The 24,649-nt window shown below is 38.7% G+C and overlaps 1 protein-coding gene across 2 annotated transcripts in view; it reads right to left on the bottom strand.

The window, feature by feature from the left end:
• The window catches only part of JADE1 (jade family PHD finger 1), a 147,063-nt gene extending 128,280 nt beyond the window's left edge, over positions 1 to 18,783 (bottom strand). The window contains exons 1-2 of one of the 2 annotated variants that reach the window (XM_084519088.1): positions 18,653 to 18,783; positions 15,725 to 15,822 (exon numbers count right to left, since the gene is read on the bottom strand). The gene's annotated coding sequence lies outside the window, so the exon portion shown is untranslated. Of the gene's footprint in view, positions 1 to 15,724; positions 15,823 to 18,652 lie in introns of those variants that run through there. The other variant, XM_084519084.1, reaches the window with a different exon arrangement.
• Between the last annotated feature and the right edge of the window lie 5,866 nt (positions 18,784 to 24,649).

Raw genomic sequence — 24,649 nt, 5'->3', positions numbered from 1 at the left:
GTTTTAGAATTTGGACCATTATTTTGTCTGAAAAGCTTCTAATTATGCTTATTCTTTCCTTTTGGATTTTTCTATTTTGAAGTAGATAGGCATAGAATGGCAAAATATTTCCATTGAGCAAGGACACAATTAATGAAAAATACATCAGAAAATGGCAATGCCAGTCATTCAGTAGGATTCACTCTAGAAAAAATAGGCTGCCTGCAATCCCAGGAAACTGTTTCCCTTTTTTTGCTTTTATTGTGAAAAGGCAGTGTGAAGTAGGCATTGAATCTCATGACTTCTGGAACTGCTAGAGACCTTCTGACAGAGAAACTAGAACATTACAGATTTTTCTCTACTTAGGTCTCTGTAACAGCCCATCAGCTGAGTACAGGATTAAAGGTGTACTGCAAAACCTGTTAAACTCTAAGCAGAATCCATGGGCCCTGTAAATACAGAGAACACTTGTGGGAAGTGTTTGGAATGCAGGTGTTCATTAATATTGCTTTGTTTAGCTAGAAATGTATCTGGTTTCAAAATTATTTTTAAAATGTGTAAATTCCAGTTTAGACTGCAACCTCCCCATTGTGGGGGTTTATTGTTCAGTTGCAGCACAGGTCGTTATAAAATACGTAGGGTCCTACTTTGATAGAAGAATACTAGAGTATTAATTAATATACATCAGACAGTAAGCTTGGAAGTTGGCAGGGTCAAAAAATACATGTAGACTCTAGTACACCTGGTGAAAAGGCCTACCATATTTTGAGTTACTTTCCTGTCTCCAGTAACGGGCCCAGCACAAATCAAACCAATATCTGGTTTATTCCTTTTCTTCTAGCTTACAAAGAATAATAAACCACTTGTGGAAAATAGTTTCCTATATATTTAATAGAACAAAGAAATATAATAAACTGGACACCTCTGGAAGAATTTGTAGCTATTATAATGCATTAAGAAGTGGAGGGTTTTTTGTTCTACTGCTAAATGATGCAGTATAATCAATATGTGAATAATAAAATCCTAATGTTGGCAAATACAAATAAAAGAAAATAATCAAGTGGTCCTCCAGTTGTGCTCAGAAGGAAGGATAGCACAAAGGCAATGTTATAATCCACAGCGTTCTGGGGGCTAACCAAGCATGTAATATTTAAATAAATACTCAGCTCTAAGGAAATCTATATTACACTCCAACTCAAAATATGTTGACAGCCCAGCTTAACACGGAAAGGAGAGAAAGGAGCTGGTTCAGTGACTCTATATCACTCACTTCTTCACCCACATAGAGGAAAGAGAATCCGTAAGATTTCAGCCAAGTCTGTGAAAGAGAAACCTTGAAAAAAGCTGCTAGACTGGGGTCCAGGAATGAGCTGTACATTTTCTGCTCTGTTTTCTTCTAGTTTGTAATGTTCCTGAAGCATAATTTCATTGTGTTCCTTTGCAGCCATCTTATTTTAAGCTGAAATCCCATGGAGCCCAAGCAGGGGGCTATGTTTTCAGGTCTGGAGAGTACTGTTGCACCAAGTACGGTGCCACAACTGAAACTAAATATAAAGTTATTGATGTCCTATTTAAAAATAAACAAACCAAACTGAAAGCAGAATCTCTGCAGCAGAACAGGAGATTTCGGTTGTATTATACCCACAAATCTTGGTATTCTCATTTTTACAGTAATCATTGCAGCAAGAAAGAAATATGATATGATAACTTTATATGTTATTACTAAAAACAGAGAGCTTCTTAGAGAGAAACTGCAAGTGTTTACAACCACGGCGACCTCAGTAGTGGCAATTCCAGACTGAAAATAAAGATCCGAAATCTATAAAAACTACACCAAAGAACATAAAGGAAACAGTTGTACCACAGAATGCAATAGTTAATATATTGTTATTTTCATGTGTGCAAAGCACCTAACATGACAGTGTCTTAGACATGCTTCTGAAACTTTCTAGGCTAAAATTTATTTTTGTAGATTGCAAAATAAAGCACTTAAAATTTAAGAAAAGCTAGATTCAGCTTGGTGTTATAAATGTCATTCTCCCTTTTTGCCTTTCCAACCTATGCACTAACTGAAACAGGGCACCCCTAGGCAAATAATAGGCTATCATGTAATTGTACACTGTATCATAATGTATTCACTCTAGAAGGCAAAATTAAAGATACATTTACTTTCATGGGAAGAAAAAAGCAAGTAATGATGGTGAAGATTTTAGAAGCCTGTATTTGTCAAGAACAGAGAATTAAAAGGCTTTTAGCACATGTACTTTTTTTAACTGGTAAAAGTATCGCATTGTAATTCTCCACAGTTACAACTCTGGGCCTGCTGGTAATAATGGAAATGATGTTAGAAGTAGGGTTCAAGGCACTGAGGCTCAAATTGCTGTCATCACTGAGGGGAAATGCTACATCTAATTGTAGCCTCTCAAACAATCAGCTAGCCTGATTTAGCTTGATGACCCATCAAGATTCAAATACTGAACTTAAGTAGGATTCTCTGGAAATAGTCTGTACATAAATTCTTAATGTGACTTCTGGAACACACACTGTTCAAATGTTGTCCTCTTTATGCTCATTTTTTTAAATTAATTTTTGTAGTATTTTATGCCATTTAACAAATTTGATAATCAGAAGATGTAATTTCCTCCAGATTTGCTTTAGAAGAAACACAAGCATACTGAGATCTAAGAGGACAACTCTCAAAAGAGCTTGTATTCACAATGATCTCGGTTTTCTCAATTTCAGACTGAAAATAATCTAAAGCATTTCACACAGCAGGTTTCTGTTTCTCATTCTAGAAGGTAATTAATTTGAATATTAATAAAATATCATTAACTTTTATCTTCTTCCTGCTGTTGCACTAAGAAATAATTTCTCAGCATTATACAAAGGGTGTTTTACAGATACGGACCTACATATCACAAAGCCTGGGAGTATTCCCATTGTACATTTTGGTTCATGCTTATTTCCAACAATTATTTTAACCAAGCTACTCAATAAATATAATTCAAAGGAATTGGAATTTACTTTCTAAAATATGCAATTCCCATATGCAGCCACTGGATGGACTTAAGGAGCCAGTGAATATTTTTGGTTGTAGACAAGATGAACAATCAGGTGAGCAACTGGGAAGAACACTGCCTTCCAGGCAGCTGCAGAAATGTTCTGTAGAAAAGACCTGAGCCCAAAAAGCATGGTACAAGAAGGAATTTTAGCCTCTCCTCTTCAATCAATACTTATTTTTCAACACAATTAGTTTAAGAAAAAACAGGTTGTGGAAATGAAACAGAGTGTTAAGAAAATTGGTTTGTAGGAGAACATGTAGGTCAGATCCAAACATGATTACTTGGTATTAAAGTTCTAGGGTAAAAGCACAAAAAATTGTATTAAAAATAAACTTTTCTTAAATACCTCAGTTTGGAAACTGAAGCAGATCAGAATTACTAGAAGTTCTATTCATTTTTTTAGAAGTATGCTACTTTAAAATGCTCATATTCTTCAAGAATGAGTATGGAAGGTATTTGCTCTAGCTATCTTCCCTGTTTCTGGAACAGGAATCATGAAAAGTTGAATCACTGTGCACTAATGTCTGCATAGTAAGTGTAAAACAAGCCCTGCATTAAATAAGTGTATGATCATCCATCAATATAAAAAATGTATTCCTTTTTTTACTATAGTTGGCTGTCACAACTACTTCCGAGTATTTCAAATGCATTACATTTAATTATATTACAATCTATTTAATGCGCTTTTTTAGACCAGTTGCCATTTCAGTGTATACAGTGGCACTAACATATACGCAGTTCCATACTCTGTTATGGTGCTGCATAACTAAGAGAAGTAGGAGGTATCAGCTGTGGCAGGAAGCTCACTAAATCCACCTGACTCCTGGAACTTCAGGTAAACAGAGCTGTTGTGGGGTAACAAAGCTAAACTGGAGAATGAAAGCATAATGAAAGAGGAGCTGTTGCATACATCTCCCTGTACCTGCTGTACTAAGTTGGGGGGCAGCGACAGTGACTAATATGGCTGGTTCCTGTAGATATAACCAGTTACAGGATCTAAATGTGGGTTACATGGTTTTATCACTTTATTACAAAGCCGTCACCCTATTCTGTCCCAAATTACTTAGAATAGCACCAACCATAACTATAGTTGAGATTACTCTGCATGCCTGAATGTCATTTGTCTTTGTATTCTGAAGGTCATATGCAGACTCTGTAGTGAGCGGACATCAAATAACTATTTAATTGTGTAGGATAGGAATTACACCTCTTAAAATTATACTAACCATTGTGCCCATCACTGGACACTAGCTGGAAACGCATGCAATATTTCTCTGGCATGCCACACCTCCTGGATGCCGTATGTTGATGGGGGAATACCATCTGGTATAAAAGCCTCACAGTTGGCACTGGAGACTGCAGGCTCTACTCTCTCCCTCTCTACCTCCCTGACAATTACAAGGCAGTGATCTTGCAGGAATGAAGTCAGGCTGCAAAAATATTGAATGACTGAGTCAGAGACTAGGAATGGGACTGGCAACTGTAGAGACTGCCTGATATATTTCATCCCCTAAAAGCAAAATTGTGACAAATCACATTCTCTTTTACCTCTCACTATGTAATGGGATCTCCTCCTTGATCTCTCTGCTACATACAGCGTCATGTCACACGTGTGTGCTGCCTCCTAAAGACCTCCTGGGAAACTCCATACCTCAGCCAAGAATACTTCCCCCTGCAAAGCCCCAGAGCATGACTTGCTATTCTTGGCTTGTTCTGACCTCCTTTAATATTTTGACCTTGTTCTGGAACTAGGTGTTGGTCTGCTTTTAATCATGCCAGAGCAACCAAACAGCAATCTTCTCATACCAGTGCTGATTTAGGAAGCCACTGCAAAGCTGTTGCATTGGAAATCTTCAGCCATACAGAGATTACATCACAACCTTCCTTCCAGGGTAGGTGGCACCATAAGCTGCCAACTCCAAGCTGGGACAGTAAACTGGGTGGGGCAGCATCCTAATATTATAGAGGGCAATGTAGACAGAGCCTATGGAATTACTCGTACCACTAATCTAACCACCTGCATAAGCAAATCAAGTGAATCATCTACCTTACTGGTCTACCAAGTCTCAGACAAGTGATACTGCAAATACAATGGGGGGTTGGCTCACATGAATTAGATTTTTAAAGTGCTTCTAAATTACATGTTACAATTCAAGCTACTTAAAAACACATGCTCGGATTGGGAGTGGTCTTCCTTCAGACAGAATATCTAGGTAATTTACTATTCTAGATGAACCACTGAACAAGAAACTGTTCTCATGAGTAGCATATTAGCTTAAAGTTCTCAAACCAATGAATTGCAAGATAATCTCATTATTCTATCACTGTGTCAAACTTTTCAATCCACTCTAGTTAGGAAATATGAAATAAATAGCTATGCCTATAATGTTGTTTTTAATGAAAAATTTGTCAGGCGATTAGTTGCTATATCTACAAATGACAGAGCTGATTCAGAACTCTTAATCTTTTCAACTCCCAGATCAATCAGTAAATTGCTTTATTTGCATTGGATGCACGGCTCAAATCATTCAAATTAGTAACCAATCTGTTCCTGTTACTGTACACCTGAAAGTGTAATAGCAAATCTGTCCTATAACAGCCAAATGACAAATAACAGAAAAAATGTTGCCAAGACTGCCTGGTTTGTCTGTGTTGAGGCCTGTGGATTCCCACCTGTTCTATGCAAGGGCACCGCGTATACTATGTCACAGTACAGGCTAAACACAGCTTGGAACACTGCAAGTGTGGATGACATACGACATTCGCTATGAATAACCCTCACTTAATTAACATCATGTACTTTCTCTGACACACAAAAATTTTAGCAGCAGATTCTTATAATTCAGGAAATTGGCTTTGACTTGTTTTGGGGCATTCGTGTGTGCCATTCTGAAGAAGTAACAAGATTACAGTACTCACATTGCTCAACCCCGACATTTAAAATGTCTAAACCTCATGCCAAATAATTTTCTGCTTATCCAGAGTGCTTGCATATACTCATGCCAATAGGTATTTCTTATCTCCTGACATTTCAGCCTTCATTTCAGATTAACTTTTTAAAGGCATAAAGACTATCAGTACATGTTTTCATGTGCTCTGTAACCTATTTCTGCTCAATTTGGGGTTTAATTTCTGACACCACACACATAGCCTTTGCTCACTGAAAGCAAATATCCATGCAAGGTTGAAGGAAGAAGGAATTTGAAAGTAAAAATAATAATTTGCAATTCCAAAACATCAGTTGAAAAAATTGATCAACTTAACCTAGAGAAGACCTGCTTTTATTTATATATAAACAAATTCCAAAGCCAGAATTTGGTAACAACAGGATTCTCTCCCCATTAACACCTGTGTATGCAGAGCTGACCAATTAAGTTCACAGGCAAGCTCAACGAAGCAAGTCCTGACCCAGAGGTAACCCTACCACTATTTTGCTCGCCTTCAGTGCTCTAAGACTCCTTGTACTATGTCACAGCTCTCTGTGCCTGACTTTGATCCTCACTGCTTTATAATGAGGTATGCCTTTTTATAAGTTGGTTCTTTAACATATGAAAATGAGATGTGAGATGTGAAAACATGTTACAGAGAGTAGTCTTCGCTCAGAAATGTGAGTCTCTCACTGCTTGCTGATGTGCAGATTGCATGCCACAAATCCACCCTCACTAGACATCCAACCCAACCCAAGTGAGGGAACAGATTCCTTCAAAAGGAGTGGGGGGAACAATGCAGGGTGTTAATTTCATGTACCAATATGAGCTGGTATGTACCAATACTCCTCTTAATTTCACGTACCAGTATGCATTTTTCTTATCCAAGATTCAGAGCCTCCAGATGAGCTCTGAGCTAATAGTGAATTATTCTGAAAATCAAGGGAATAGTCTCTATATATCTGTGCTTGAGTCATTTGTGTAAAGAGCGTACTCATGAACAAAGATCAATGGAAACGGATGCCACAGTTATGTAGAGAAGATGTACATTCAGGTGAGTGTCAGTGGAGAAGGAATATAGCAGTCCGGCATAAATTGAAAAACTCATAGCACATATAGAACAGAGAAGCATATTGTGACCTTTTTCATAATGTGCTGTTCTTGCATTAAGGAGTTCAGGGATTTCTAAATATAGCAGTATTGTGTAGTAGTAGCATTATATAAACTGGAGTGGCAATGTCATTTTACCTAAAAATAGAAAAATGCTTCTCCCTAGAAATACCTAAAGATTATAACTGTGATTTCACAATCAGCCTAAAGACATCTCAGTTTGCACAGTCATGGAAAGCAGCTGTCCTGTCCTCTCCTCCATGTCCACCTGTAAGTTGCTGCTCTTTCCTTCACAGGACTTTATGCCATTAAACAACACCATGCCATCACCATGCCATGCTCAGTTCCCTTAACAAAGCTACCCTACATCCAAGCAGCTCAGAGAATACAACAGCAAACTCAGTGATGAGTGGTACAGAGGCCTTAGGTAGTATTAAGGTTAGATATTAATGAGGTGTGAGTGACTCTGGAATCCAGAGATCTGTTTTCATGCTCAAGCTCCTGATAGGGTGGATGCCTGCATGCCTCACATCAAATCCAAAGCAACTAGGGAACTGATTGGGAAGCTGCCTGAAGACACTGTCCTAGCAAGTACTTCCCTAGAGTGTGTCAAGAGGGAAATACCAGTGCATGGTTGCAGGTGCTCTGTTCTGTCTACATGGGTATCACCATGCAGAACTTCCAGAAGAGAGTCAGGAAACACCATTTTTCTCTGTTAATGTGATCCAGGAGGGGAGAACACTATGGTAATAACATTCCCATTCAGAAAATGGTTCTAGCCCTTAGTCAGAGGTAGGAAATCTATGCTAGTTTATTCTTTGGCCAAGTGCAGCTAAACACAAATCTCTCTGAGATGTGCTCTGGACATCAGGCTACCATTTTTGTTGTTGGATGAGGGCTGGAGTAAAGGAAATTGTCAGGCATTTGTGAAAGTTGAATTTGAGCAATTTGAAGAGAAAATGGAATGTTAGGTACATTGGGCAAGATTGAAAACATGACAGTAATCCTTTAATGTAAAAAGAAACATCTAAATGACAAGATGACAAATCATGTGTATGGGAAATACAGCTCTGCATCTGAAAGTAGGGGAAAAAAGATCTATCTTTCTTACATGTGAAATGCTAAATACTGTCAATTAAAAACAAAACAAGACAAAACAAAACAAAACAAAAGCCCAAACCACAGATCTGTCTTACAAAACTTTCAGTGTTCTTTTTTCATGCATCCAGATGGAAGCATGAAAAAGCATTTGTCACAATTTAATTTACTTTTTCAAGCCTGCAATTCCTACTGTAAGGTAGTACCTATCTACGCAACTGCTTCCATCTATGCAAGGTTACGCGAATAATGATGAGCAATGACAGGTATTTCTAAAATGTAGCTTATACAGCTGTAATTTCACTGTCTCAGCCAGAATGCCTCCAGGTCAAGTAGTGGAGATGCATGCCACAGCACCATCTGTCAGACTTTTTGAAAAAGTACAGACATTTCACCATTCCTATTTTTGGATTCTTCTTTCCCAGACTGAACAAATGAGTGATGAGACTATGGAGCAATTTTCTATATCATGCACAGAACTTTGATCCTCAGCCTTCAAACAAGTTAAAGCAATCTGAAGACTATTACAGATTGGACTGTCCTGCTAGACCAGTATGACTGCTGCTCTTCACCTAAGAATCTTTTCATGAGCTGCCAGTCAGGTCACCCAAATTCATTTCAAAGAGGAAGAGAATCAGCTACCATGTCCTCACATTTCCATGGGAGCTCTTACATCAGCACTGAGCATTTCACTTACATGAATTCCCAAGTGCAACTCAACAGAAAGGATGCAGAAGAAAAGAGGAAGTGTTAGCCACAATCTCTACCGATCACCTGATTTGTATTGAAAAGGCAATCATAAGCTGCCTGTTCTACTTAAAAACTGCATTCAGTAACAGAGCTTCTCCTTTTGTAATGGAGAATGAAGATCAGTTGCAGTATGTTATTTCCAATTCACAACATAGGGTAAGAAAATATTCAGACAAGGAGACTAGGCTATATCAGCTGCTCTTAGAAGCAGTCCGTAAGAAAGGAACTGCAGCTGTCATGATGTAACACCTGTATTTCTGGCTGTAAAATGTCTGGAATTTGATCAGATTTGAACTTTGCAGTGTTTGCACACGTGTCAGTTCACAGTTCTCTGTTCTCTGGACACACCAAGACACCATTGCCCATTCCCCTTTCCAGTTAGAAAAGGAATTGGCTTTCTTTCTAAAACAAAACAAAACAAAACACAGCTTTCCTACTTAACATCTTGGAAAAATAAACATTAATGGACAGCCTGAGACTCTATGCTTGGTCACTGATTATGGTACCAAATCTGATGCAGTTTTGCTGTATTTCATGAGATAATTTGTATATTTCAGAGTACTTTCAGCATTATCTTAAATTAAGACTTACAGACAATACATTAGAATAGGAGGAGAAAGAAAGAGAACAGCATAAAAATTAACAGCTATGGTGAAAGTACAAGGCAGGAGACTAGAAGCTGTCTGCCGTATCTGAGAGTCATTTTAGGGATCCAAGTCCAAACAGGACACAGAGACTGCTGAGGGTGGCCGTGTGGATGGCTGGTGGCTGGGAAGTGTACAGCATCCTCAGAACAGCTGAGGGGGTATTAGTGACACTACAGCATCTTAGAACTGGGGAGTGTTTTCTAAAATAATTTGTTTTAGCTAGGTAGGAAGTAAAGGAAGCTATTTTCTTCTGAACATGCTGCTCTTACCAAGACCTCATTCTGGTTGTTCTCTTCTAACTGTGATATACTTCAGAACAGAGAAAGAAATAGATATAATCAGCCATACATGGGACTCCTGCAGTTAAGAAATCTGCTATTTCCTACAGCACAGCTAGGGGCATAGAGAATTTAGCTGAGATGTGAGATTTTATGACTGTATTAGCAAATATCTAAGTGCCACCAAAGACACACACTACATAAAGGGGTTGGAATGGAACGACTCACAAATGATTGTAGGAGCAGCAGAAGGGAGGAGCACAGGTACAAATTATGATAAACACAGTTATACTGACGCATGGAGAACTGCAGTCTTGTCAGACCAGCAGAAAATTATTCTCCCTCCCCATCTCATTTTCTACAGAGGGAGAAAGAGAACTTACATTACTGATGATGATAAGTCTCCAGCTGGGCTTCTTTAAATTACAAATGTCTCTGATAGCAGAAACAGAACTCCTGATTTTTCATAGGCATGAATTATTTTTAAAATGTGCTTGCAATGAAGAACCATCTTCTAAAAAGTACAAAAAAGGCTTTTATGAAATGAAAAGCAGAGTATGGTGGCCCTCACAGCAGAAGTATTTCATTTAAAAATTCAAGTTGTGCTTTGTTTTCCAAGTTCAATTATCAATAACTTCTAGGATCCTACTTGAAGCAACAGAACTTCTTTTAAAAAATACTAGATCAGTTTTTCTTATTTAATAATTCTTTTCCTTAAGCGTTTTCTTTTTTTCTTTTCTTCTTGTGTGTGCAGCCTTTAATTAGTCTGTTCAGACATAAGCAGTATTAGCTAGACTCTGTCACAATTACCCACATTTGGTAGCTAATTACTCCTTCAATAGTCTTAAGGCTACCAGCAATTTTAGTACAATTGGCAGCCTGGGGCCCCTAGGAGCTGTTCCAGCAACCAAGAATAGCTCGAACAGAGAGGCCGGCCAGCCGTGACCCTTTCTCCTCAGCCACAACCTAACATATCTACTATGCCAAAGGCAAGAGCAACACAGAAATACTCCCGAGTGGCTAAATGTGCTCTCTTTATGGCCTTTTAAAACTAATGGAGTAGCATAAAGAGACTACAGGGAAATGGAAAATAGGACCTTTTAAATGCTACAGCATTGGCAGGACTACTAATGATTCTTCAGTTTTGCAATGTTCCATTAAAACGACAGTACAAAACACTTACATGGGATCAAATTCTGACACTATACTTTTATTCTAGTGTAATTTTGTTTGCTGATGCCTCATATTGTAGTAATTTACACCGCTCCAATATGGGTGTCCAGTGGGCAATGCTCTGACTTGATTTGCTAACATTTCATGTGTGTTCTACACAGGTACGAGTAACTTCACAAGGGGCACAGCAGTGAACAATCAAGACCTGTGACTTCAGTAAAATGATTCTGGCTGTATCCTTGTGTGACATCAGTGGCAGAATAAAATTAACATAAAAATTAAAATGACAACTTCAGCTTCAGATACAATGTTCATTCAGAGTCTGTTCCACAATTCCAATGAGCAGGACTGGATTTGCAGAGAACAGGAAATTCCTCTTTTAAAAATTTCTGAAGGTTATGAAGGATCCCTTTTCAAGTATTTTGGAAGCTACATCCTCACTGGAGAATTAGCCCATTACCTCTGCTTTTGCTAATCCTTTCAATTTAGACTGGTGTTCTCAGAATAAATAAATAAATAGCACGACCATTTGATCTGGTTTAAGAAAAGAGGTGCGGCACTTGATGTAAGTCTGGGGGAAGAGCAGAACTGGCCTATCCACTGGCTGCCCACTGTCAGTCTGAATTAGGCACCTGGTAAAACTCAGGTTAGTAGGCATGCACTGTGTGGGGTTGGCAACTGTTCGTTTCGTTTAACCTTTTGCTTATCAGTGGTGATGAGCAAAGTGATACGAATATACCTACAGATCTGTCAGCATTGCTGAGGTTGAGTACAAGACAGACACTGGACTCTAAGCAACAGCAACCATTTGGCTCAGCTGTCAGCAGCAACGCCACCAAAGCCATACACAAAGATACATTGCCTTTGGCAGCAATATTGACTTGAGATACTTCCAACAACTTTTCCCTCCTTCCTGCCTGTCTTGTTCCCGTGACAACCATATGATTTTTATCAACACAACTGTTTGTAAGGCCACACTTTGAATCAGGCCTAGGGCACTAAACAGGTATTAAAGAAAAGTTCTAAAAAAAAATTGTTGTTGGGCAGTTGAAACTGAATCAGTTTCCTGATTCAGTTCACAAACATCCGCGTAAACAGCTGTGTTGGCACAGCTGAAAGGGTGTCAGGAACAAGCAGCTGGCAGTTGAGGTGGGTCCTGGGAACGCCTTAAAACAGGCTGCTGCTGGGAGAAGTGCGCATGGAACAATACTTTTACTGTATCTGCCTTGGCACAGTGTACTCACGTGTGTTGCCCAGTTCCAGAGCCATGGCCCATGACTCCACATACTGCAAGTAGCTGAAGCACCAGCAATCCTTCCCCAGTCTTTGTGAGGGAATTTGCCTGCCCTTCTGGGAGCAGAGCAGGAACTGGATTAACATCTGAGTGTTCTTAGCACCCGACTGCAAATCCCCAGCTTAAGGGAAAACTAAAACTTGGCAAATTTGGGTTCCACTGACATATACATGCAAACCTCAGTCTTTCTGACTACCAGCAGCAAAAGAGACTCCCCATCGCAATTCGGTGGCAGCTAAATGAAGACCATATCCAAAACACTGCACAAAATTCACCCAGGTTGTTAAGAGCTACAACAAACTCACTAGTAAATAACTCTGGTGTCCTGACTTGTAATTTCCTGCCATTTGTGCTCCCCTTACCTCAGACTCTGAGACTGGAAGAAGAGACAAAATTACTTCCTACAGTGGTTATGCTCATAGATCAAATACTAGGATAGACATACTGCAGGAGAGATCTTGTGGAAAAAACAAACAAACAAACAAAAAACAAACAAAAAACATAACAAGGCAGCCTAATAGTAGAACTAGTTGTCCAAGGGTCTACTGACTCTCCATCCTTGGAGGTATTCAGAACTTGGCAGGACAAGGCCATGACCAACCTGATCTCAACGTAACCTCTTCTGAACTGACGTTGGACCTGAGGTGGCCTCCAGGAACCATTCAAACTAAATTATTCTAATTCTGTGGCCAAGGAGCACCATGTGCATGACACACAAAGTTCTGAGGGCAAAATGTGGTTTAAACTGAGTAAAGGTAATGCTCAGGATTAATCCCAAATAGCAGTCATAGCAAACCATCAGCCTATCTTTTTGTTACTTACCCCATTTCCCAAACTATCATGTCATAAAGTCACCAAAAACCTCCCTTTTTGTTATACATAACCCCTCATAAGTTTGCCATCTAAGCATTAGATAATACGATAATACAGGTGGTTCTGAGGTGTTCAGTGCCTAGAAGCAAAACCTGAAAGGTGAAGAGTTACTGTTAAATTTCAGGTTTTATAGTAGCAAAGAAGAAGGTATTGATTTGGGGGTTTAAGTCTCTTTTCAGACTGTGGAGATCCTATGTCTTTTCCCACCTCGTTTCATATGCTTAGAAAGTGTTGCTCAGATACTGCTGGTAGTTGGGGCAGGGCAGTAATGGGGGCTTGTTTTCTGCACTGGAACTGTTCTCACTCTTTTTTTAATATTGTTTGTAACAGTACAGAGACAATGTGAAGCCTGAGATAGGGAAGACAAAGCCATAACGAAGTGTAATTCAAGAATCATTTACACGGCTAAAGTCTTGGGATATGGATAAGGTCTTGATTTATGTTGCCAACATAATAATAATAAAATTAAATACATATTTACAAAAGCATTATTATATTAATTTTCTGGAAGGCTGTATAGACCCATTCGAGAAATCAGAAGGTGCCTTTGCCTTGCCGTATTAGAACCTTTCCAAGCATTTTTTGGTTTGGGGGCATTTTTTTCCTTATCATCTATGGGCAAATCCTAAGTTAGGTGTGCCATTTATCATTGCTTTGCAATGAGATTTAAGTACACTGGGAGTTAACAGCATAACAATCATAACAATTACATATAATTATAAATCATGTTGTGTAAAACATTTCTGTGTGTTTTGCCTTACTGGTGCAATATAACTTATTTTAGAAGAGATTCATATCTAAAAAAAATCTTTAGTAAGGTTTTTGACAGATAAAAAATACATTAGTAAAGTTTTATAAACATTACTGTATAATTAATTATTTTGTTTGTGATCAAGATGCTCTTACTCAGACACATTTTGATGATAGGGCATGCTCTCTGGAGTTTGGTATGATAGGCATGGAAGCACAGAGAAACTGTCACTGGAGTGGCACTATGCTAAGGGCAATGGTTCTTAACAGACTCTTCTGTGGTGCAGCTTACAGCCAGAACACGTCACTGACATAAAACTGGCTGGGAGTAGGGACACTGGGAGGAAGGAAGGTACGCAGGAAGAAGGAAAAATACAAGGCTATGCCCACGTCTGAGGGATCAGGTTTCTGCGTACCAAAGACCTCTTGGAGACATGATTATACAGGCATTTCTCAGTGATGCCATGCTTACTATCCTCTTACACATTGTCTGCTGCCCAAAATGGAAGAGAAAATTGTCGATGCCTATTTAAAATATCCAATTTAGTTTGAATCCTGATGAAAGCCCAACAAATTAACAAGCCCTATCATTCAAGGAGATCAGAAGCTCCTTGTAGCATCTGGACTGAGCGTACTCAGTATTTTTCAGTAGTTTCTTTGCTTCAGGATTTGTGGTTTCTCCTAAATCTTTAAGCATCCAAAACAGCCTACCCAGGAAAAGATCTCTACAGAGGAGAGCAGGAATGGGTCTGCTGCTGAGTAGCTGGGCCCATTCAGTCCCAAGTACACTGTAATCATACAGTATGGCTGTTGCTTCTCTCGCAGGTTAAAATCAAATACACAAATCATGTTATGGATTAAGTACCATATATGCAGCAAATAGCTATGTACATCAGAACTTCATGTATTTCATCAACTTTCTCTTTCTATTGATGAGCTTTAACAAAGCATCACTTTATGCAAAATTCAACCCCACAGCATGTTTTAAGTTACCTTCTCTTCTCGTATACATTTCATACTTGCATATAATGCAATGTGATTGCAGTTAAAATAGCACCAGTAGTACAGATTACATCTGAATGGTCATGAGCCCAAGCCTGTGTCTGGAGTACATGATGTGAGTGCTTTGTAAGAATTGAATAGTGGTATGCTGCCAAGAGTCTATGCTATTCCTCCACAGGAAACTGTACGGAAAATACCAATCTCTCAGTACAATCTGGTCCCATTCTGAGAACAAATATAAGCTTTTAAGAGGTGGTAGTGATAACAGAAATAGTAGTAGAAGAATGCTGTAAGATGTTTCAGCTCTGTCAAGAATGGTTTTGCAAAGTTCACTGAAACATATCAGGAGAAATGGAATGGCCCCTTAATTTCTAAAGAACTTCTGGATTCTCCCAAAGTGGGATCTTAGCAGAACTACAGTTCTACAAACTCTTAACTAAGATCTGCATTATAGGAATTATTGTTAAATTGTGGGGGGGGTGGGGGAGAGATGTTTACATAAGGCAGGTATGCTGTTTATTGATGATTCCAATCTCAGGGGTCTTGTACCTGTGAAAGTATTATTGGCATAACTCTGTCAGTTAGAACATTTTTTATTAACACTGTTATACCAGCACAATTGTTATAGATGTAGTTATACCAGAACAACACCACCTTACAACCCATAGTACATGCTGTGCATTACAGAAGTGTATCTGTATTCATATAACTGCATCAGCCTTACAATATCTTTTTCTACTTCAATTTACTCTCTGAAATGGAGGTACAGGCATGATCTTACCTTGAGTTCGCCAGGAACAATCCCTTTAGTTTATCCCACACCACCATTCATTCTTGCCAGGTCTGCTATAAATTCCCAGCTCCATTTTTTTCCATAAGCTATATAGTTTGGAGAAGAAAAAAAAAAATCAGAGGCAGTGCCAGTTTTCATAATCCCTGTTATTCTTCAGCTAAATCTGATCCATGGGCTGGTCCATTACACACCCCCCAAAACTGCAGTGCTAACCCAGTAAAGACTGAAGTGCAGGTGCAAAAATGAGTAGCCAAAGTTGTTTAAACTATGTTAGTACTGTAATTGAATGCTGAATTGCAGTCAGTTACAGTCTACAGCCAAAGATAGACAATACTGCAGTGACAGAAGTAAATTCATAAATTCTAATGGTACTAAATGACAATTAACAGAATTCCAACAGAACCTTGAACAACCTCAGAAAAATTTATATCAACGTCAGCAACACCTGTATACACCCACTGAGTTTGGCCCTTAGACTTCAGAACTCTCAAAAATATCTGGTTCACAGTATAATATTCTTGTTTACTATCTTCATTTCCAGAAAATACCATCCAGACAATTAATCTTCAACATGAAATGCCAGAGATACATAATATGACATAATATGATATATAAATATGCAGCTGCATATTTAAAAGAAGAAATATAGAGGGATGCACAAAATCAAATCTTTTCTCTTTCACAATATAGGCCTGAACCTAACCCTGTAATTTCAAGAATTATGTTACTAATTATCATTACGACTCAATTTTTTCCATCTCATTATTTACATTTATATATGAGTACACTTGGAATTTCTATATAAATCATACTCTAAACCATTTCTGTATCTAAGGTGTAAAATATAGTTCGAATTTGTGACTCTTCCCTTCTTTCCCTCTGAGGAAAAAAATGTTGGTCTATTTACAGCTAATCAGATATTGGCATGCTCAGACTTGAAAAAGATCTGTCTAAGGACTTTGTAGGGTTTACGGCATATTAGGGTGGTAGGCAATCATCCTGTGAGATAGTAAATACCTTGACAAAATAATTTTGTCCCAGGAGAGTTCACATCAGATGAGATATTGTCTGTTTACACTACTCTACCTTTAAGCTGGATCAGGAACAATATATCCTACCCAGCTGACAGAAAGCTGACATAAAATCTGCATAAACACTGTAACATATGCTCTGGCTGATTCGATAAAAATGTAGTCATGTGCACATGCCAACACAGATCAAATTTTTACTGCCAGGAAATCCGGCATGCACAGATTTGGTATTATTTAATGCAGAAATGCAGCCTTATACTGCTTCATTTTCTCTGTGTATGAATTAGTTTTTAATTACTTTATTATGAGCATGAATAAAGAGTACAGATTTGTTTGAAATCCCCCTATCAAATACTGGTGTGGAGTGAGCCTACTGTAATGGAATGGTTCTTCAAATAGGGACAAACATGATCTCCACACAGCATGAATGTTTTTTTTGTAACACTGGCATACGTGATTTTGGACCTTCGTGGTCTAAACAGAGATGATTTTACTTAAGGCAAAAAATGCTGTAACACCCTTCAGCAAAAAAAGATGTGGCAGTATAACTGGACAACTCAGATACACTCATGTGCAATGTGGACATTTTTGTGTTATTTTTCACCTCTTCACAGTCACTAACAGCACTGGAACAGAAAAAAAAAAAAAAAAAAAAAAAAGGAAAAAAAAAAGCTAATCTGAATTTCTATTGGAGATAGTCCTGGGCGAGTTTTATGTTGTGCCTGAACTTTCATACACACCTCACACTGTCTGCATAACTCAATCCCTTTTCAACCCAAATCACTAGAGTACATGGTTGCTGTTAACACTGGAGGAAAAATTTAGTCTCTAAAAAATACTTCTGCAAAACTGCAGAAGATGTTAACAGGAAGTTTCCAAATCCCTACTTACATTAAAGACAAATTTTCTCCTTCTTACTCGCTAGAGTCTGGTTCCATTTAATGCTCCCCCCAATCCCCACCCTGGGCTTCCAACTCTAACAAAATGACTTTTAAATCATAATACTATATTGATTCTTTGGAAGATGTATTTCCAGTTTAGTTTCAGCCTAGTCCAGGTCATTATTCAAAATTAAAAGAAGGTAAGGAGGCAAAGAGCGAAAATATGGATGCAGGCACACTAAGCCTGCTTTTCCAGTGTCTTGTGTTTTATTCAGTCAAACACGCCTCTGCTAGGAGAGTGTAAAACGCAGGTCAAAGGCTGCTACTTTGATTTGTTAGTATTATATACTCACTTTCAAAAGGTTTCAATAATGAAAGACTTGCAAGGTATTCTATCTTACATGTTACTATAGTGTCTAAACATTTTCCAGGAATGTATTGAGGCTAGTTGTGTATTTAGCAGGAGAGCGAGCTTTAAAGACCTCAGATCCTTCCCACTTGACCTCCCTCTCCCTGGTAGTGCTGCCTAGCTTGGCAGACATGTCCAGTAACAACCAGCAGCTTTTAGTGTGTGCTCATCTGTGAGAAAGGGACACAGCACTATATTTCACTAAAATGTTCTAGCCTAACTGCCAGTTCCTTATGACTAAGTGGACAACCAACATCTAAATAAATAAACAACTTCATTAATATTAGCAACAGAAAAAGAAATGTTTAAAAGCAATGGCATCAAACCTTCTGTCAGCTAACAAAAGACATTTTTCAAACATCTTGTGCATCTTTGCATGCGTAGTGCAAATGAAACCTGAAGTGATATCTGTGAAAATGAAGTCTATAAATGCTCTGTCATGATTTTAATGTGTTCATGCTATACTAAAAATGCTATTGCTCTGTGACCTCCTCATTAGTCTTTACAGAATCTGTATCTGCATATGAACTTTTGATTCTGGAAACTATTCATTACCCTCCTCATGTCAGGTTCTTATTCCTCGTTCCCATAGTACCTGCAATAAGTCTGAGGATTTGGTGTTCCTCTTGCATCTCCACAGCAATGTCAGCGGGAATGAAACACACTTGTTTGCTGGCTGTAGCAACGGCCTTGCTCAGTCTCCGAAACGGCTCTTCCATACTCAGAGTACCTGCAGAATGAAAGAAGGGGAATTCATTAATTATACATTCATTCACGATGCAAATAACAATCGCCTAGCTTGTTTGTGATAAAGGCCCCAATTTACAAATTTTAACACAATAGCTACACTGTCTTTCTGAGCAATGAGATGGTATCTTATTCCAGTAGAGAAATTTCTTCAGCCAATGGAGAGGAGATTTTGTAGGTCCTGGTGATAATACTGCATATCAGCAAATGAAAGTGTTCATAACAGAAATGACCCTGAAAGTTCACATTACTAACTAAACAGATCAATCAAAATTCTGACTGCATAATAAATTTTAAATATTATTTATTAGGAGAAGGACAACTGCTACTGGTGAGCTGCTAATACAATTGCTGTTACCTGATAACCATAATCTGTCTTTATTCTGCACCCTTCTCCCCTTTCCTCAATCAAAAAGAGAAAAAGAGGGCAGAAACTGAAAAACATGGACTTTGCCACAGAGGACTTCAGCAATTTACTCCTCACTATGAATGCTTGCCCATGTGTGCACGGTTTCCATCAAAAAAACAGACAAACAAACAAGACCTACTAGGACAGACTGACTTTTGGTGACTTTTAACCTTGAAACATTTTGTCCAATGAAGAGGTCCTATTACAGGTAGTCTAAGTTATGACTAGACTTTACTTCAGTTTCCCATTGAGTGCAAATGATGCAGCTCTACAGATTATGACAACACACAACAGAAAAGGCATCAAATGTCATGAAATAACTGAAAGTCCTGTGTCCATATAACCATGCTTTGAGTCATTAAGTCACTACTCTGACACATTTACACTCAATTATATATTCCTCCTCAATAATGATGTGGACTTTCAGATGGAAGAGGGCAACAACCTCCTGCATAAGCTGCTTAAATGGTTTTTACCCTTGACAGAAGCTGATCTCTCCAGGAAAACCAAGACTGTAACTAACAGATATGGAAAACAAAAAATGCATGCTGGCTTGAAACTCTGGTTCCTCCACTTTTATCCTGAAGAAACACCCATAAATTCATTGCTAAAATCTCCTAGGGCAACTAGTGGACTACTTTCTGAAATGATTGTTCAGGCTCACTGGAAAACTGAGGCACTTTAATTGCCCCAAGAGCCCCTCTGTATAGCAGGCATCCTATTAGAAAAAAGTGGAAATGGGAGACACAGTATTCATAGCTCTGATCCCGGCCAGGTGCCCTGAGGAAGTATGCAACACACAGGCACTGACAGACCTCTGATTGATAAGATCTGCCTTTAAATGTAGCTATTTGCTTTTACTTTAGCCTTGTAACATGGTTTTGTAAATGCTGCACTGAGCCAGCTGCCTTGAAACTGAATCTGAACTGTGCATATTCACTCCACTGTGGTCAAAACTGGGGCATGTAGTCTACTTCCTACCACAACCTATCAAATGCAGCTGTGCTTCTCTGGTCAGCTACTGGACATCTGCAGTAATTCGTTGGCTGGACAAAACCAGCGTTCATTAGCTGCCTGCCTGAACCATAGCCTGGAATAGTCCATAAATAAATTAGAGATTAAAGACTCAGTAGAATAGAAGTGTCCCAAAGACTTAACGGACCAGAGATGGAAACACAGGTAAGCAGGACAAAGAGATAAAAGAGAATGGAGACCAGAAGGAATGCCCACAGTGGCTTACTGATGTTTGTGATCTTGAACTCACAGCTAGCAGCACTGTGCATCAACACTAATGCTTACAGAGCGCACAGCAGCTGAGATAGGCACCTGCACAAAACCTAGCAGATGACTGTGGTGAACCAAGGAAATTATCACAAGAATCTTTAATGTGATACTATACCGTGCTACAGAACAAAATGTAAACATAAACACAGGAGTATCTTTTGCAAAGATACTCCCAAGACAGAGTTAGAATGCAAAAATTAACTGAAAGTGGGCTAAATCACACAGTGTTAAAACTAGATGAAAAGTATCCGTGTTAGTGGTGCTTTCCATGAGGGAAAACAACTACAAACAAAACCAAAACAAACATGAACAAAACAACAACAAAAAAAAGCTCTTTAAACCCAAATCACAGTTACCAGTATTACTAAGTTTGTGAAGCCAGTGGCAGTGCTCTCATTGACTTCACAGGATTTAAACTCCATGATTGTACAGATAAACATAGCCTGGTTACCTAAGTGCTTGGTTTGCCAGTGTTCTAGTAAAATACACAAGGCACAATTCTGCCCAGTGTGCTAAAGGTCACACCTGCATGGGTGAGAACTGAGCTGGGAGAAAGGAATGCCTCAATTATTTGCAATTGCACTACGCAGTTCAACAGATTTTCTGACTTTACATATATACTGTTTCATTATCTATTTCATCATCTAAGCAGGAGGCACTGCAGCTGTGAGAGGAGCTACAAGGTACCGGAAAACCGTCTACTTCCCAACCCTCCAGACAGGTCTTGTCCCCAGTCTCCTTGCTATGCTCTTCTGTCTGTGTAACTGGCCTTTTTTTGTCCTGTGCTCCTCTATGGAGACCTCCTGAAGAGGAGGTCTTCTGCAGGTCTTACGCAGTGTCCCCATTTTCTGTAGATATATTCCACAATACTGTGAGGTTATACAATAGGCCTGAGCATTTAGTATCTCTCCTGTACCATCAATAGACAAATATGAAAACGTAGTTACTTAGTGTAGGAGTATGCCCCATTTATATTGAAAATCTTCTAGCTCCCATATGGCGATGCACAAAGACCTACCTGTGTACCTGCACTGCTGTTTCACTTCAGCCTAATGATTCAGTTCTGAAGTTACCATTAAAAAACACAACTGCATACATACAGTTGGAAATAGCCCAAATTAGTTGTCCTGTTAAAAACCTGCATTTGCAAAGTCACTGGCATATGTTTTTTGAAAATGTCTCTCTCATATCTGTAACTTACTTGACCAGATTTTGAACAATATGTGCCAGAGCCACTGCAAGACCAAGAGCTGCAAGTCAGAGTTACTTTAGAGACTCGTCTTTGAAGGAAGGCAGCTCTCAGCTCCCCAGCTGAGCTGAGCTCTGGGTTCAGCAAATCCACCTCAGGCCCTGTGGTGAGGCACAGCCAGTGCTATGCCAGTGTTCACAACCTTCTGCCAGCCCTGGTCTGAGAGACTTTTCTGTGAGGTACGTAATTAGACAGAATAAGTTCATAACAAATGAACGAAATCAAATTGTTTTGTTCGATTAACATAATCTGTTTCTGCAATATCATGACCAAGCACTTCAGGCATCACACCATTTACAAAGACTAAGACATAACAGTAGCCTTTTGTAGACAAAATGTATATGTTGATACGAATTTCACTATAAGACTGTCGGTATTGTACTTTCAAATTTTTGAAAGCAATCTCTGAATAACTCATGCAGGTTCAGTATCACTTCATTAAGAGCCCCTGTTACACAATATTTAGAAATTATAGATAGGTTTACATGTAGCACAATAAATATGAAATAAAGGAATGTAAGCAGATGGACCACAACAGTAAGCATTTCCATACTGCATCAGCTTAAAACAAAATCATTAGTGTATCCCATACATTAACCTAGGTTTAAAAATATCCAAAATCAATAGAGCTTATTGATCGCTGTATTATTCCAAATTTACTGAGACATCTGCATATTCCTTCATGCACAGTTCACCTCCTAACCTGTCTTGCATGTAGCTTGCTTAGGGTGGTGAGACATACTTCCTCAGCTTCAAAATCAGTAAAACAAACTTTAGCAATGATACCAGCTTGTATCAGAGTTCAGTTTCTGTTTGTAAAATTCTGGTCTCATTGTGCTTTTGACTGAGTTCTCTCTTCTTTCCAGAGAATGTAATAACCAGTGTTTGAAAAGAAAAGCTGATGAACACAGCTCTGAGTTGAGGCATTCACCTCCTAGTGGAAAAGGCAGAAGTCCTGCCTGCTTCCCTCTGAAGAAATGTTGTGGAATTATTTCATATGTGCAGCAAAAAAGTAGGTAGCAGATGATTTATTTACCAGATTCTTCAAGAGAAGTAGTGAAACTGAGGACAAAGATACAACAGTAAACCATAGTATATTTAACGCATTGTAACACAGAAGGCCCTATTTTGAAGAAGTAAATGTATACTCATGAAGGAAAAAAAAATCAAGGTCTAGCACCAGCATGCAGGTACCTTTAAAAGACACTACTATTCTACTCTTGTTGCTGAAACAAGTCATGTCAGATATGGTAGAGAACCTGCTATGGAAATAATGGCTATTACATTCTGTTATTATAAAATTACTGTTATTATTATAGAATCTTCTACTATTATAGAAGAACTAGAGATAAGAACTCCAACAACTAGAGGAAAAACGGGTAATAATAGATGACGTAGCACATGAGTATAGCGTAAAGTATTCCTTTTCTAGGTATTCCTTGAAATTTGTTAGAATAAATAAATAAATAATCACTCAGGAACAACAAAAGCTACTGAGCAGTAACATATGCAATTAGAAACTTGGTAATATTCTTTCACGTACATCTTTCCAGGGCTCACTAAGCTCTTTCTGAGGTTTACAGAATGTAATTTTTACACTTCACAGCGAGAGGCTTTTTGTCCTGGCAAACCAAACACAGGCAAAAAATAAAGGAAGACAGGAAGATGTTTACCTGTCACATTTGTGTTAGCAGATCCTGAGTGCCTCTGTCTTGTTATGGTGCTGTTCTGGCACTGAAGGTGCTTGCAGGTGAGCTAGGACCTCAAATTCCTCAGCACTTTGTATCTGGACTTGTGTGAGGTCTATCACTGACAGCAGGGCAACCGGCTAGTGCGTCTGCACTTCAGCACCTACACATTTTCAGTGTTTACTTTCTGTTGGGTTTGGAAATGTTCACTCAGCATATTTAGTATTTGTATTGCATTACTTCTAATGTATTTGGTTATTTCCCAGTGTTTAAATCGCTTCAAGCAAACTTCTTTTAAACTCAGCCTTTCACTTCCTTAGAGAGGGTTCCTGGAACACCTCTTGGTTTCCAGCTCTCATGTGGGGATTAACAACAGTCGCCATTTTGCTGCACCCGCTCCAAGGCTCACAGGAGTTGACATATTCTAGTCAAGCCCTGGTAGCAACACAATCTCTAAGTGGGTAGCCCAAAAAAATGAGGATGAAATGCCTCTGGTCTCCATGCTGACTTCTGACGGATTTTTTTCCAGAACAGTAGAGCATCACCATGGTGCAGTGGAAAACCACATGCTTTCAAAGAGATGCATGCCAGTCAGTATGACTGTGGAGATGGTAGTTCAGTAGGAAGGTGGTTAAAGGTACTTCACATTTGTTACCACTTGCTTTTGTTCGGTAAACCCATCTTTAAAATGCAGATGAAATTAGAACATAGTAAAATGTTGTGGAAGTTCTAATTTGAAGTCATGAAGGAAGGAAACTGTAGTTAAAAGTACCACCTGATCTTTTGCTGACCTGCGCCATGGCTGTGCCCAGACAATCCCAACATTTTTACAATTCTTTGATTAAAAAGAAAAAAGCAAAACTGTTATTAATCTCAATCAAGCTGTGACTTGTTGAGATAAAATGACTTTCTTATTAGAGTTTAATTATACATATATTAACTATAGCCTACTTAGGTTAGGAGGAAGAATAGTAGTACTTTAATTGCAGGTTTTTAACCGGTGAGAACTTCATCCTGTTTCCTTGCAGAGGCAGTTATTACTAAACCGGCTCAGAGGGCAGAAGATTAAACACCTACTCACAGAAGGTGTTGGAGATGGAGAGCTGCATGTAAATGCTAAGTATGATTAGGGTTATTTTCTGCTGGGTTGAGTCTCTTGCACTGTTTACCCATTTGTGAAAAGGTTCGAGTTCTCCAACGTTTGTGACCGAGTTA

Source organism: Aythya ferina (genome assembly GCF_964211825.1).
Source record: "Aythya ferina genome assembly, chromosome: 4".
Taxonomy (NCBI): domain Eukaryota; kingdom Metazoa; phylum Chordata; class Aves; order Anseriformes; family Anatidae; genus Aythya; species Aythya ferina.
Note: the sequence above shows the minus strand (reverse complement) of the source record. Positions and strands in the feature narration are given on the sequence as shown.